This window comes from Semicossyphus pulcher, unplaced genomic scaffold (assembly GCF_022749685.1).
Source record: "Semicossyphus pulcher isolate SPU_LCO1_2020_fin unplaced genomic scaffold, fSemPul1.0.p SCAF_2, whole genome shotgun sequence".
NCBI classification, from domain to species: Eukaryota; Metazoa; Chordata; class Actinopteri; order Labriformes; family Labridae; genus Semicossyphus; species Semicossyphus pulcher.
The window spans coordinates 16,027,822-16,035,720 of record NW_027211693.1 but is presented as its reverse complement, the minus strand read 5'-3'; positions in this window follow the sequence as shown (position 1 = coordinate 16,035,720).

Sequence of the window (7,899 nt, the reverse complement as noted above, 5' to 3'; positions counted from 1 at the left end):
GGCCCGCAGTGTCGGGTTGTAAATAACCTGCATAAACGTGTCGTGTGAGACAACCCGCAGACACCAGCCCATTTAATGTTAATAGGAAAGCATCGGTTACCAGATTCTAAATAATAGCTTGCAGTCACTGTGGCCAAGGATAGGTACCGCAGGCGCAGGAATTTATGGAGTTAGCAAATTGCTTTTCTATCCCCATTCTTCCCCCATTTGTCCGTTCTGCTGTCTCTCCGCGCAGGATGGGGATGATGGAGAGGTGCGGGGAGATGATGGCACTGTTGCAGCCTGCTTGACTGAGCACAGCTGTCCTATGGCCACGGAGCTCGGGATGATGATGCTCCAAGGTGTACGACAACTATCCGTCCGTCTGGGTCTCTGGAGGGACAGCCACTTGACAGGGTACTGAGATATTTTTATTCCAGGAGGGCCTGGGGTGTTTGGTTGTGGTCGGTGCCACTTTTGTTGGACAGGAATCGTGGATGCACGAGAAACAGCTGCTCTGTGGTCAGCGATGTTAAAAGAGGTTATACAGGGCAGGATATATGGAAAATAGTAGCTCACACCTCCAAAACATGATAGGTGAATTGGGTGCATAGTAGCTGCTGTTATGCAGAGCAGGAGCATAGAGCTGTCATCTGTTAATTAAAGCAATTTTGTTCTGCTTAATTATGTTTTAAAGATTATTATTGTACTGTCATTTTTGAACTCCATTTATAATTGCATTTTTAAACAGTAACTTGATTGTCAAAAGGAAACTTTGCAACGTTTGATATACCTGAGAAATAAAGGACAGGGTGGCCAAGTTTGTTAATGTCAATGAAAGGACAAATCTGGTCCCTGTTTATCTTAAAATCGTCTCTCCAGAGGTTCAACTTTTTACCCTGTTGCATAGATTTACAAGTCTACCCCAAGTGTACCCCAAGTGTACCCTTTGACGTTACTTTAGGTGCAGTCAAAGGTGCAAAAGAGGACACCTCTGACTCAACCTAACCTAAAATATTCAGCAGAGAGAACAGTGAAACACAGATTTTCAAGCTTGGGCAGAAATAAAAACAGGCCACATGTTTATATTCTTATGTTGAAAAGGGTGGATTACTTCCTAGAAAAAAACATTGTAGTTTTTAGCAACCTGAACAAGAAAAAAAAAGTGCATTTGTTGTGGACTATTTTCAGCTGTGGATTTGGAGCTTTAGAGGGTATTTTCAGCATCAGGACAACAAGGGATCAGCTCAGCGTAAACAACAACGTCCATGTTTGTTAAGATGAACGCTCAGGTGGGTGTTCTGAATAATTGTGGACAGCAATGAAGGTCACATGCACGGGGGAATAAGAATATATCAAGATCTGGATACACAGGCACAGTAACCAGATCAGTTCATTCTTGGTTGTGGTCCTTTCATTGGAATTACTGAGAATAAAAGTATTTACAAATATGACTAATTGCCAGCTAAAAAAGATGACCCAATTAAGAAGACATAGATGGATGTGACAGTTAAGAGTGTAATGTGACAAGTTTTTTTTTTTTTAAGATTACTTCCAGATGGATATCCTTCTACTCTTCAGCTGATTACCAGTCAAGCATTAGTGTAAGTCAACCACAAAATATGCAAGCACTTAATTTGGTCTGTCTACCTCCTACTGACACAGACGCTGGCTAACTCATCCAATCTGACATGTTCTCTGCTCTCTGCATGCTTGGTTAGAAATTCAAACATCAATCCAAAGCAAGACCAAATACAGCAGAGAAACTCAGACTAAACCCAATTAACGCTTCATGGGACACAGGCTCAGTGGATTATCAAGCATTTTGTAAGTTGTTTTTCATACTGTGAAGGAGTCAGTAGCAACAAATGGCTTCTTCTGAAGAGAGGAAAATGAGCCTTGATATCTGCAGCTATTTTATGCCGTGTGCAGTCTCCAGTGGGAATACAGTGCCATATTGCTAATTACACTTGTGTAAAGAAAAAGGGGAGCTTAGACAAATGCTGCAAAAAGAAGACATCCTTTAAATACAGGGAAAAGTTGAGTCACAAAAGGTATTTTCTTGTTAATATTCAGTCCAGCACTTGAATGCCATACGAAGAAATCACAGAGGTCTTCATCTGCCCCACTGGAGAGCAAAGTGACATCAATAAGGTCAAAGCTAGGGTCAGCTGTAATTAAATCACTGTGGCAGTTTGACCAGTTTGACTGCATGAGGTCACAACTTGTAAACTCACTTCCCCGCGTGGAGAGAAATTACACACCAGACTAATTATTCATGATCGCAGAGCTTACATTCAACCACAGCATCTGACCCACAAGCACCTTTTCATTGTAAATGAAATATCTTCTCAGTGAAAATATGTAATGTCACTACAGCAGTTGGTAGGTTGCTAATTCTTAACGCTCCGCTAGAGTTACTAAAGACCCGGGGCAGACTTTAACATAGGATGACATTTTCAGATCACTCTCCTGAATATAAAAAAAAAGGGAAAGAAAAACATGCCCTAGACAATCCTTAACACAGCTTGCTCCCCACATACCGGCATAAATAATGCAATCCCAAAATACATGTTTAGGATTCATCAGAGGTGATGAAAACACACCATGAAAGAAGCCAGCTCCCCGCTTTGAAGGACTGCATATTTAGGATTAACCTTTCACACACCCAAAACTGTGAAAAGGCAGAGAAATACAAACGTCTTAACACAATGAATCCAGGGTTAGCTTATTTGTATTCCACTGGATTCAACTGCTGGGCAAGAGGTATTGTAGCTAAAACATTTGTAAAATAGAAATGGGAAAAACATATCAACATATTGAGTGCTTTTGAGAGTGTGAAAAACAGTCGAAGAAAGAAAGCAGAGAAGTCTTAAGATAAATATTGACTGAACAAGTCAATTAGTTAGACCTAACAGCAACAATATGATAACTGTACATACATAAACTTAAACAGCTAAAATATTAAGCTAAAGGGAGCCTAATAGATAAACAGTTGAAATAGTTAGCTAAAAGCAATGATAAAACTACTGAAACGCTGAAGTAATTAATAAACGGTTTAAATGGCAAGCTACACTTAGTAAATAATAAATAGCAAGTTAGCTGAAAGCAGTGAATAAACTGCTGGTTAGCTAAAAGGAATACAGTTAAAGTGGCTAGCTACACATAAAATAAATAGTTAACTAAGAGCTATGAATAAATGGTTGAAATAGCTAGCTCAACGTAGTGGATAAACAGTAAGTTGGCTAAAAGTGATGAATAAACAGTGGTCACAGCTAGCTTAATGTAGTGTATAATCAGTCACTTAGCTAAAAGTAACGTATAAATATATGAAGTAGCCAGCTAAAAGTAGTGGATAAACAGTTAGTTAGCTATAAGTGAAGAATCAACGGTTGAAATGGCTCGCTAAACGTAGTGGATACAGAATTAGTTAGCTTAAACTAATGAATAAACAGTTGAAATAACAAGCTAAATGTAGTGTATAACAGTCTGTTAGCTAAATGTATGTGAAGTATTTGGCTAATAGGTTAGGTGATAGTTTGCTAAAGTAATGGATAGTTGGCTGAAGTAGTTTGATAAGTAGAAGTTCAATTAGGTCACTTAAAGATACAATCTCACAGTTCTCAGTTTCATTCTACTTGGCGGCACCTTATGGTGATAAACGACAATTGTGGGCGCATACATCCCAGATAACCAGACATCTACGCTTGGCTCCGGTTGTAACTCTTGAATTTTCCTCGCTGACGGTCGCTTTGCTTTTTAGACTGTTTTCCTTCATCTGAGCGTCAAATTTGTTTCTTTTTCTTTGGATTTTCACTTATTTTTGAAGTTGTATCTGTAGTCATCGATCTTTTCTTTGTTTGTTCAGCCATAGTAGATTACTGTTTACTGGCAACACTTGCAGAGACCGGAAAAGCAGCCGCTTAGCTCCGCCTACCCTCTCTGGCAGACCAACCACTGCTGGGTGATGGAAAACGCGTCACTAACTGGGCACCGCTTGTGATTTTTCGCACCAGACACCCAGTCTGTAATACTGCAAATGCAAAGGCTTTCATCAGTGGGCCATAGGCTCAATCACCATTGTGTTACCTCATTCAGCGATAGATAGTGACTTAACACACATTTATTTAAATGAAAATATTCTAGATCATTCCTTTAACTAAATGGATAAACAATACCTTAAAGTAAAGAATAAATGATATAGCTTAATGTGGTTGAGATGGGCTAGCACTGTCACTCCATTGGTAGGACAAATGCAAAGTTGACCAAATGAATCAAACATTGATATTTAATCGTAGGAAAAAATACTGTAATCATATCAAATGTTTACACTGTTAAAAGTGTTAAAAGGCATCCAGTAGGAAATTAATATAAAAGGAAAACATGTAGAGAATTAAGGTTGGTGCCTATGAAGAGGTAATTTAGTTCTTCTGACAGGACTGTGTGGGAGTTTAAACAAAAAAACGCTGGGCACCACTAGCTTCACATTATCTGATTCAAGTGACAGTGGCACTGCCATCTTAAGAATAAAAAAGGGACTTTAAAATGAGATGATGCTGTACAATTTAATCTCCGTCCTCCAAAACACAGCTGGAGGCAGTAGTGTTGAAAATGCATAACATAAAACATGACCAGAAGGCATGTAGATGGAGAGATGCTGTGACAATAGAACATCCTCATAATCCTTTTAGCGTCTTTCACTATTGTAGTTCAGTTCTGTGAGGCGCCTTAAGAAAAACAGCCTCCCTTTGCCAAATCTGGATACAAAGACTAACACATAATGTGCAAGCTGCTATGGCCATCACAACATCTTTTAATGATAATTAACCATAATTAAACCCACTATCTGCTGACTTATTAGTCTTATATTTTGCTTTTCTCCTTTGCAGCAGTCTTCAAGATCAAAAGGCGTACAATCCTATCATCACATCAAATTGGATTGCCTGAAGAATATTCAAATGTGCCCCGGTTAGGCTTTTGGTCTCTGGGAGAAACGATCTCTCAGTGTAGGTACAGGAAGATTACTGTCCATGAAAATTACTTGAAGCCAATTTTAAATGAATGCAGATTGATAGCGCTGAGAGGTCCCGCAGAATGACAACAGAAGTCATTTTTCAGAGGAATTGCTCTGAGGCAGGATGTCATTTCATGCCCCTTTTGGGAGTGACATTATTCAGCTCCCTTTTTAAACAAAACAAGCTTCCAGAGACACATATTTTCATCCTGGACTGAGCCATGAACGGCAACAGTTACCGAGCTTTATGATCAAAGATGAAAGAACACAAAACCAGCCTGTTAAGCGACATAAAGAGAATGCTCAAAACTGAGGTGATTACATTTTTATGAATGGAATTCCTGTTTGTATTTGATTAATTTGAGCTGATACATTTATAAATAATTAAAAATGGTGTAACAGTTTGACACAGCTCCATTATTTCAATGGAGCACTATTTCAGTGGAGAAATATATCAACATGAGGATAATCCACATACGTAGGCATTTGAAGTTGTAGAGGGAGAACATTTCTAATATAGGATGCAAACAAACTTTAATTTAGTTGTGTGCTGTAAACTTGTCAATCAGTAGGCCAAGTGCTCGTGCAGGTTCAGCTCTTATGTTTTTTGTGAATGGGTCTACTATGTTTACATTTGGGTTCAGATAAACAAAGCTACTGCTGTCAGGTCCAAAGAGGAGGGATTACTCCTCCCTCGAAATATTTCTCAAAATTATCCCATACTGTCATACTGCGATGCGTCCTGGGGCTTAAGACGCAAACCGTGTAATTGTAACCATAATTACTCGCGACATCCAGAGTTCAAATCTGGCTCAACACCTCAGTCTGCCATCGCACGTCAGTCTCCACCCATACACACTGATGAGGCAGAAAAAGCCCTAAATACGATCCCCTTTTTCTGCAGGGAGCGAGACTTACAGGGAAACTTACAGAGAAAGGTCTGGCAGGCTTTTATTCCCCTCGTTTCATCTCAACAAAAACAAGCGCACACTTTATCAGTAAATTGTACTTCCTTTTGATCCGAAAGAACTGAATGGGGAAGCTGTCTGTGCGTCTTTCTAATTAGCCTGGGAGCTGCACGATGCTCAGAATAACGAAGAGAAAAGAAACGTAAACATTGATTTTTCAAATTTGCAGCCAAAACGTCAACTTGAGCACCTATTTTTCTGCCAGCTCCTCCGGCAAAAAGCACACACACATAACCCAGAGTGTATATAGTTATCCTGAAGCTCATGGGTAAGCCCCATCCATCACACGGATGTCGTCTGGTTGGAGAAAAATCCAGCTGCAAACTGTGACCAGGACGACGCACAGTATCCTAACAGCAGCACCACATCCAACATGCACAAAAGACGATTTAAGAAGCATGAAACACTCACAGCACGTCCCTCTGTGCGCCCTGGATGTGAGGTTAACCGGCTTCTATTACCACGCATCTCATGCAGTAAACACTTTAAAAAGAAACAGCATTGAACAATCTTACCTTTCTCTCCCCGAGGCACGGATTTGGCTCAGGTAGCGCTGACACAGCTCAGTTGAATATGTTGGTGAAGAGGATGGTAAGAGAGCTACTCCCGTGGATGCAGTCGCGACATGAGCTGAAGAAAAGTGAGGAGAGCAGCAGCGCAGAGGAAGATTTGAATCGGCGGAGAGGCGCAGCGCTGTGCCGGCGGAGGAGTCGGTGAGTCTGTGACGCTGACATCAGCGGGCTGCTTTCTTTAAGGTGGTTCCCGCTCACTCACACCGGCGGCACGACACACGGAGAGGGTTTCTTCCGCTGGATTTAAGCATGTGATATTATGATCCGAGAAAGCTAGAGTTGGAGTAAAATGAAACACTGATAGTAAAGTTCCGCGGTGCGTAATGAGAGAAGGAGGAGGGTCTGGAGGTGCAGCTGAGCGGGGACGCATCCAAAAACCTGACAGGAGGAAATTTGGCTCAAGGTTGAGAGAGTAAGTCCTCTGCTCTGTGAGCCTCTTCAGCTTCCGGTAGTGGATTGAAACTTAAATAGTTATGTCCAAATGTATTCCCTTTGGCCAGAGTTTTACGTATTCTAACTATTATTGTGATCAAGACATACTAAAAATCATTAACACTTTGCAATGATTAGGGCCATCTGAGATAATCAAATAGATTGCCCTGAAATGCATCCAAAGAGCAAAAAGTGGTTAAAAAACATGTCGACATGGGGGAGTTCCGGTCCTCAGGGGTGACAACCACTAAACGTCTTCATGAGATCTGTAGGGTGCATCATCTGAACATCAGATGGATCTCAGTTTGCAAACCCTGTTTCTAACATTTCCAGGGATTCATGTTTACAAAATTGATCTCCAACATACACTTGACTGGCCTTAAAGCTCCTGTGAGTTTTTCGATGGTTATGAAACAGACTGAAATTAATTCTGATTACTCTGTATGACCTACAAAAGCAAACCAGACCATAAACAACAAGATTGATTATTTGTATATAGTTATTTGTTAAGGCTGAAACTGCTGGCGGGGGCGGTGTCAGACGAAGCGATTAACTGCACACTGCCTTTGTTTACATTTTCCAGGGCAAAAGTTTAAAGTGACTGATACATATGACTAAAGAAAGCAGGATGATTGTTTGTTAAAAAACACCACTTAAACATGTACAGGACAAAATCAGCAAAGAGATAAGAGGTACGGCTTTGTCCACAGGGGGCGCCAAAATCAACACAAAATGAAAGTCCCTAACAGGAGCTTTAAACTATTTTTTAGAAAAGTAAGAGCACTGCTTGTTTAAGTTAAAATGCTAAACATTTGTTGGATCCAGCTTTTGAAATGTGAATATATGCCCTCAGATTAATCGTCTTTGACCAGAAGAAAACATTTAAAGATGTTGCCCTCAAACATGTCCAACTTTTCTTTTTGTTTTACATTTA